The following is an 8,271-nucleotide window of genomic DNA, read 5'->3' as shown; positions in this document are numbered from 1 at the left end:
TGACTGAGAGATTGCCCTCTCTTGACATACTCTGCCTACAAGATGAAATCCTTGTAAAAGATTTTCTGCACTGCAGGTGGTACTCAGATTTCATTTATTTTAATCATCTACATGGCTAAAACACATGCATAATATAAAAACTGATAATTCAAGGATCCATGAAGAAAACTAATTACAACTGATGCATTAACACATCAATGTTTGAAAGAGAGAGCATAAGAAGCCTAACCTTAACCCCAGGTGGATTTGGCTGAGTGGAAGGAGTTGTGGGAAGGGAAACTGTAGTCAGAACACATTGTATGAAATAAAACATGAAGGATATAAAGAAAGAACTAATCAACTTTTCCCACCATTCCCCCTTCCCCAAGAACAAAAATAAAAAAATAGCTGTGGGGTGGTGTCACAAATCATTAATCCCAGCCCTTGGGAGGCAGAGTCTAGCTATTTTCTGTGTGCTTGAATCCAGTCCGGTTTCAATAGTGAGTTCCAGGACATTCTGCAAAGATGCATAGAATCCATTTCACCAAACACTCAAAATAAACCATAAAATAAAATAAAGTTAAAGATAAGGGAGCAGAACTCTCTGACTGTGATTCTTTTCTTTATATCCAATTGCACTCAGCTAGCAATGGCACTGTTCTGACCCATGTGAGGAATATATAGTGTATTGAGTTTAGGCAAAATGGGCTCCAGGTGTACGCTTATTAAAAGCCATGATCAATACTTGGTAGACTTTACAGTTAAGGCACCATCTGTCAGTCCTTCATAAATGTTCCAGGTTCAGCAAAGAGGAATATAATCCCACACTTCCAAAGCAAACCATATTCAAGTTAAACTTTCCATTGATTTATCCTCACAAAAGAAGAGGAATTCATTTGTAAAAGGAAGAGAGCAGGAGACAGAAGTATTATGATGATGTTGATGAATAACAACTATGGTCCACTAAAAACAAATTAAATGTATACTAAAATGGTTCTTTCACATTCATCAGTGATAATACCTCAACAACTGAGGTGATGACACTTGGATATATAACATTTAAGAATGTTTGTCTTCCTGACTGACAACACACTTTCTGGAAGATATCATCTCACAGATATCTTGTGGCACATGTTGGAAGGAGGAAAGGAGCCATGGAGAGCACTGGGGAGCAAGGGACTATAATGCTAAAATCCACAAAGCCAGCACAGTTTTTAAACAGTGCCAGTGGGATATGAGCAGCTCAGAGCACAGGTAACATTTTAGCAGCTCTAGAAACAATGGAGTCACCTCGGTGATCAGAGACCCTGCTCTTGTGCAGCCACCCTTGCTCTAATCTAACTTTGATCACTTTCACCACGGATGATAAAGTAACTGAAGAACAGATTGCTGAATTCAAAAAAGATTACTCGCTATTCGATAAAGGTGGTGATAGCACCATCACAACAAAGGAATTTATGATTGTCATGAGGTCACTGGAAATAACAGAAGCTAAATTGTAGAAATTAATTAACTAAGTAGATAAGTAGATAATGATGGGAATGGAACCATTGACTGACTAGCGTTTTTAAACACGATGGTTACAATATTGAAAGATATACCTAGCGAAGAAGTATTCTTTGTTGATTTTCAGATTTGTTTTCCTGTCTAGTGTTAAGAGTGGTGTATTGAAGTCTCCCACTATAAGTGTGTGATGTTTCATATGAGGTTTGAGTTTTAGTAGCAATTCTTTTACTAATGTGGGTGCCTGTGTATTAGGGGCATAAATGTTTAGAACTTAGACTTTGTGTTGATGGCTTTCTCCTGCGATGAATAAGAAATGATGCTCATTATCCTTTTGATTATCTTTGGTTTGAAGTCTAACTTGTTAGATATTAGGATAGCCACTCCTGCTTGCTTCTCGGTTCCATTAAATTGGAAAATCTTTTTCCAACTCTTTATCCTGAGGTAATGTCTATCTTTGAAGCACAGATATGTTTCTTGTATGCAACAGAAGGATGGATTCTGTCTTCGTATCCATTCTGTTAGCCTGTGTGTTTTTATAAGTGAGTTAATACCTTAATGTTGAGGGTGAGTTGGTACCATTGATTGTTGATGCTTCCTTGTTTTAAGTTTGTTGTTGGCAGTGGTATTGTGAATATATTAGTTCTGCTTTACACTTGGTTCCTGGTGTAGTTCCATTATCTCTTGCGTACATTTTTGTGGGCATAGTTACCTTCCTTGGGTAGGAGTTTTCCTTTCAATACTTTCTGTAGGGCTGGATTCGTAGATGTGTATTGGGAGTATCTGATTTTGTCATTAACTATCTTGTTTTCTCCATCTATAGTGATTGAGAGTTTTGCTTGGTATACTAGCCCAGGCTGGCATCAGTGTTCTCTTAATACTTGTAGTATATCTATCCAGGACCTGCTGGCTTTGAGGATTTCCATGGAGAAATCATGTGTAATTTATATGTTACCTGTCCTTTTTCCTTTGCTGCTCTTAATATTCTTTCTTTATTCTGTATGATAGGTGTTTTGATTATTATATAATGAGGGGTCCTGAATGGTGCTGGCCATTTGGGTTTCGGTATGCTTCTTGTACTGACTGTCACGGTGTCCCACCCTTCCTGGATGTTTTGTGTTAAATATTTGTTGTATTTATGATTTTCTTTGGTGGATGAATCTATTTCTTATAGTTTATCTTCTGCGCCTGAGATTCTCTCTTCAATCTCTTGAATTCTGTTGGTTATGCAAGCATGTGTAGTTCCCGATTTTTTGGCCAGCGATTTTTCTTAATGAAAATCTGTCTTTATTGTCAATCTTTATCTTTTTCTGGCCATGCGTCTTTTATCTGGTAAAACAACACATTGCTAAAATGAAAGTCATAGTTGTTTCTGGCGCGGTTCAACCAAGATTTCAGTGGGTATCTTTACCGCCACTATTGAGAGCTGTGCTCACCACCTTGATCTGCACCCAGCAGAAACCTGCTGGCTTGCCGATGTCTTCACTTCCATTGGAAAGTCCCTGCCCATCCCTTCACTTAAGTTTCCTTTCCATACATTTCCTTCAAATCCCTTCAATTTTCTTTCATTCCCCTTTTATTTGCAGTGTATTTACATCCCTTCCTTTCATTTCCTGTCCCTCCCCATGCATTTTCTTTTCCTTCCGCTACCATTCCAACCTTTTCTTTCCTTTTCCTTCCCATCATTTCCCTTCCCTTTCTTTCCCTTCTCTTCTATTTTATTCCCATCCCTTCTTCTTCCTGTCCTCCCCATGCCTATCATTGTCCTGCCTTTAATTTCCTTTGCTTGCATTTCCTTGCTTATTTTCTTCCCTTCCCTTTTCTTGCTTTCCCTACCAATATCTTGCCTTCCCTTGCTTTTCTTCTCTTTTTTGCTCAACTCACAACTCCTTTCATTCAGTTGCCTTACTCTGATTTGATTTGCCTTCCCATGCCTTGCCTATCCTTCCTTTCCCTTCCCATCCCTCTCCTAACTTATCTTGACTTTTACCTTCCCTTTATTTCCATCATTCTCTTTTCTTCCCTTCTGTTGACTTCCTTCTATTGCCTTGTCTTTCTTTGCCTTGATTTCTTTTGCTTTTCTTCCATTATCTTCCTATAACATGCCTATTCCTTGCCTTAAGATCCCATGTCTATATTTGACTTTCTTGCCTTGTCTTTTCCCTTGCATTTCCTTTTAAATTAATTTGCATTGCCTTCCCATACTTTCCATTACATTAACTTATCTATCCTTGCCTCCCTTGCCTTTTACATTCCTTTTATTTCTGTTACCTAACCTAGAATTCCCTTTGCTTTGCTTTTTATTATCCCTTCCTTTCCTTTGTTTCCCTTCCTTTTACTTGCCTTGCCCTGCCAAGCCTTACCATTTCCTGTCACATCCTGTCTCTTCAAATCTTTTCTCGTCCTGTCTCTTCCCATTTCTTCCCTTCCCTTTAATTCCCTTTCCTTCCATTTCCTTGCCTTGCCTTCCCTTATCCTAACTTACCCTCCCCTCCTTTCCCTTTGTACTCCATATATTCAATTGCCTTGCATTCCATTCCTTTTCTTCTCAAAATTTCCAGTAACTTTGCCTTGCCTTGCCTTTCCTGCTAAGCCTTTCCCTTCTCTTACCTTTCCTTCCTTTCCTTGCTATCAATTGCCTTGACTTGACTACAATTCCTTTCCTTATAGCAGCCTGGCCTTTTAACTTTCAATCCCTTCCCAAAAATTTCCTTCTCTTCCCTCTTCTTGCCTTCACTTTTCTTCCTCTCTGTTCTCCTCCCTTCACTTACATTCCATCTCTTCCCTTCCCTTTCCTTCCCATGGCTTGCCTTCCCATTCCTTGCCTGCACTTGCCTTGCCATTTCCCTTACCTTTTTCTTTTTTGAATATTATTTAAGTTTTATTTTACATTCTGATCCCTGTTTTGTCTCCCTCCTTGCCTACCAATTTCCTTCTTCCCATGCTTTCATTCAAAATGACTCCCTGCCTTCCACCTTCCCACTGCACATGTAGTGTAATGTTTTACAAGATGGGACATGTAAATCTATTAACTAATTTGGAGTAGGTACTAGGCCTACTCTCATGTTTTTGATTAAGAGAGTATCCATCCATGACTGACATGACCCCAAAGTCCATTTGTGCATCATGGATACTTCCTTGTTCCACTGTCCGCGTTCCCTTAGACTGCCCAGGCTTTCTAGCTAAGACCATATTCAGAGAGTCAGTCCCAAGCTGAATTCCCAGCTATTAGTCTGGGGCACTTTAGCCCCCCCATGTTCAGGTCACCTGTCTCTGAGTGTTTCTGTTGCCTGGTCATGTCCTCCCTCTGTGCATCTGGATTCCAGCCTGTCTAAGTATTTAGTTTTGGATGTTTGCTTCTGTTTCCATCAGCTAGTGGATGATGGCTTTATAATGGTGGATTAGTTAGTGCTTCACCACTTTATCAGGAGAGAGCATTTATGGTAGCCTTCACAATATTGCTCAAATTGTTAGCTGGCGTCAGTCTGGTAAGTCTCTGTAATTTCTCTAAGTTCACCTTTCTCTGTAAATCTATACTGGCTCCCTCATGTATGGTCTCTCTCTCCATGTTTATTTTCTCTCATTTATTCCTCTCCTGAATCAATCTTCATTGTCCAATGTGCTTTCCATTCCTCCCCATCTCTTTCAAATAATTCCCTCTACTAAATGTGACCCCTCTTCCAATGTGAACTGGAGAAATTGTCCCTTAAATATTCTGTGAAGGACATTACACAACTCTATTAGAATGTTTCTTGTTTACAAATTTGGCAGGGTGAATTATAGGTTGTGGATCATTTGGTCTATGACTAAAATATGCATATGTCTGAGTACATATCATCTTCCTCTCTTTGTGACTGGGTTACCATATACAGAGTGGTTTCTTAAATTTCCATCCACTTCCCTGCAAAATTCAAGAGTCCATATTTATTTTCCGCAGTGTAGTTTTCCATTGTGTAAATGTGCCACATCATCTTTATACATTCTTCATTTGAGTGGGATCTAGGTTGCCTCCAGTTTCTTGCTATTACAAATAATGGAGCCATGCATATAATTGAGCACATGTCTTGGTGGCAATTATGTGGATCATTTGGTGTATACCTAATATGGGGACTGCCATGTCCTGTAGTAGACAGATTACCATTTTCCTGCCATGCTGGTCTCCAAAGTGGCTATAGAAGATTTCTCTCCCACAATCAATGGAGGATTGTTCCTTTTTTTCCAAATCTGGTCCAGTGTATGTTGTCATTGGTGTTTCTAATTTTAGCCATTTTGGCAAGAATAAGATGGTATCCCAAAACTGTTTTGATTTATATTTCACTTTTAACTTAAAAAAGTTGACCTTTTCTTAATTCTCTATCAACTGTTTTGATTTAATCTATTGAGAGTTCGCTATTCAGTTATGTCACTAAGTTTTTTTTTATTGTTTTTTTGTTTTTTTAATTTTTTTAAATTTATTTTATATAACAAAGTCCATTTAAATGAAAACATACATTTATAGACAATATTTGGGAATTTGGACATTGTTCTTTCCAAACGACTTCCCGCTGTCAAGGGGGGAGCTGTCACGGGGTATTCGAAGAAGATTCAGAATCCTGTCTGTAGTCTGTAAGACTGAGTGTTCAGCTGTTTTGAATGTAGGATCACCTCATACTCTGTTTCAGACAATCTGGCTTGATCAAACCCGTTAGTCTGTAAGGAATCCACATCTTTTCATTTTCTGTGGAAACAAAATTAGAAATCCTTTTCCACTGTAACTTGTCTTTGAACTTAAATTTTGGTATCAAATAATTTTTTAATTTAATTTATTATTTTACATGTCGATTCCAGTTCCCACTCCCTCTCTCCCTCCCTCCCTCCTTTCCTCTCTCCCTCCCTGCTTCCCTCCCTTTTACACTATATGCCATCTCAAATGCACTCTAACCACCCTCCCCTCCCATTCCCCCAACCCAATTCCATAGTAGCTGAATGCCATCCAGTTGGGGTCATGTAGATCTGACCGGTCATGTGAAGTAGTGACTAGGGCTTCTCTCCTGTCTCTAGGTTAAGGCAGTTATCCCGCCATGGGGGATGTGTTCGCAAGGTCCCTTTGTGCACCAGGGATACATCCTGGCTCCATTGTCTGAGGACCCTTAGACTGCTCAGTCCTTCTGGATGAGACCCATATTCAGGGGGCCCTGAGTCAGTCCCATGCTGGCTTCCCATCTATCAGACACGTGGCCCGTTATCTCCTCCTTATTCAGGTAATCTGTCTCTATGTGCTTCTGCCGCCTGGTCTTGTCCTCTCCTTCTGCATGTGGGTTCTACTTTGACTCAGTGTTTATATATAGGTGTTTGCTCCTGTTTCCAACATACATTAGTTGAGGGTTCACTCTCCAGGAAGGACATTTATGGTAGATTTTCCACATGAGCTCAAATTGTTAGTTGGCAGCAGACTTGTAGTTCTCTAGACCATTCTTTGTGTTCAATTTTATCTTCAAACTAATATTGGCTCCCACTTTTAGGTTCTCTCTCTCTCTCTTTCTCTCTCACTCTCTCTCTTTCTCTATCTCTCCCTCTCTCTTTCCTTTCTTCTATTCCTAACCGGGCTCAATCTTCCTGGTCGCACGTGTTTTCCGTGCCTCCTCAACTTTTTCTCCTACTTCTACCTCCATTTGCTACCCCCACAACTTTCTTTGCACTCTGTGGGACTGGACCCTTCCTGCTTGTGTGAGGGACTTCACATGAATCTTTTAGTATACATGTTGTGTACTAGTTCCTCTGGTGGTGTGACTTATAGGATGGTGATCCTTTGCTCTATATCTAAAATCCATATATGAGTGAGAACATACGGTGTACCTCTTTTTGTGACTTGCATACCTGATTCAGGATGGTTTCTTCAAGTACCATCCACTTCCTTGCAAATTTCAAGATACCATTATTTCTTTTTCGGCAGAGTTGTATTCCATTTTGTAGATGTGCCACATCTTCATTATCCATTCCTCAATTGAGGGGATCTAGGTGACTTCCAGGTTCTTGCTATAACAAATATTGCTGCTATGAGCATAGTTGAATAGATGTCTTTGTTGCATGGATGTGGATCAATGGGTATATGCCTAAGAGGTGGAATGCCATGTACTGTGGTAAACTAATTCCCATTTTCCTGTTGAACCGCCATACTGATCTCCAAAATGGCTGTATGAGTTTGCACTCTGACAAGCAGTGGAGGAGTGTTCCTATTTCCCCACAACCTCTTCAACATGAGACATCATTAGTATTTCTAATTTTATCAATTCCCACAGGAGTAAGATGGTATCTCAAAGTTGTTTTCATTTGCATTTCCCCAATAGCTAAGTATGTGGAGCACTTTCATAAGTGTCTTTCTGCCTTTTTGATTTCCTCTATTGAGAATTCTTTCTTCAGTTCTGTACCCGATTTTTAACAGGGTTATTTGGTGTTTTGTTGACTAGTTTCTTGAGTTCTTTGTATATATTGGAGATCAGCCCTTTGTCATATATAGGATTGGTGAAAAGCTTTACTCAGTCTGTGGGCTGCCATTTGGTCTTCTCCACTGTGTCCTTTGCCTAACAGGAGCTTCTGAGTTTGAAGAGGTCCCATTTATTAATTGTTTCTCTCAGAGTCTGTGCCCATTTAATAATTGTTTCTATCAGAGACTGTGCCCATGGAATTATGTTCAGGAAGCGGTCGTTTATACCAGTTTGTTCAAGGGTACCTCCTTCTTTCTCTTCTAAGAGGTTCAATGTGGATGGGTTGATGTTGAAATCTTGGATCCATTTGTTTTTGAGTTTTTTT

Source organism: Phodopus roborovskii, unplaced genomic scaffold (genome assembly GCF_943737965.1).
Source record: "Phodopus roborovskii unplaced genomic scaffold, PHOROB, whole genome shotgun sequence".
Taxonomy (NCBI): Eukaryota; Metazoa; Chordata; class Mammalia; order Rodentia; family Cricetidae; genus Phodopus; species Phodopus roborovskii.
This window is presented reverse-complemented; position numbering follows the sequence as displayed.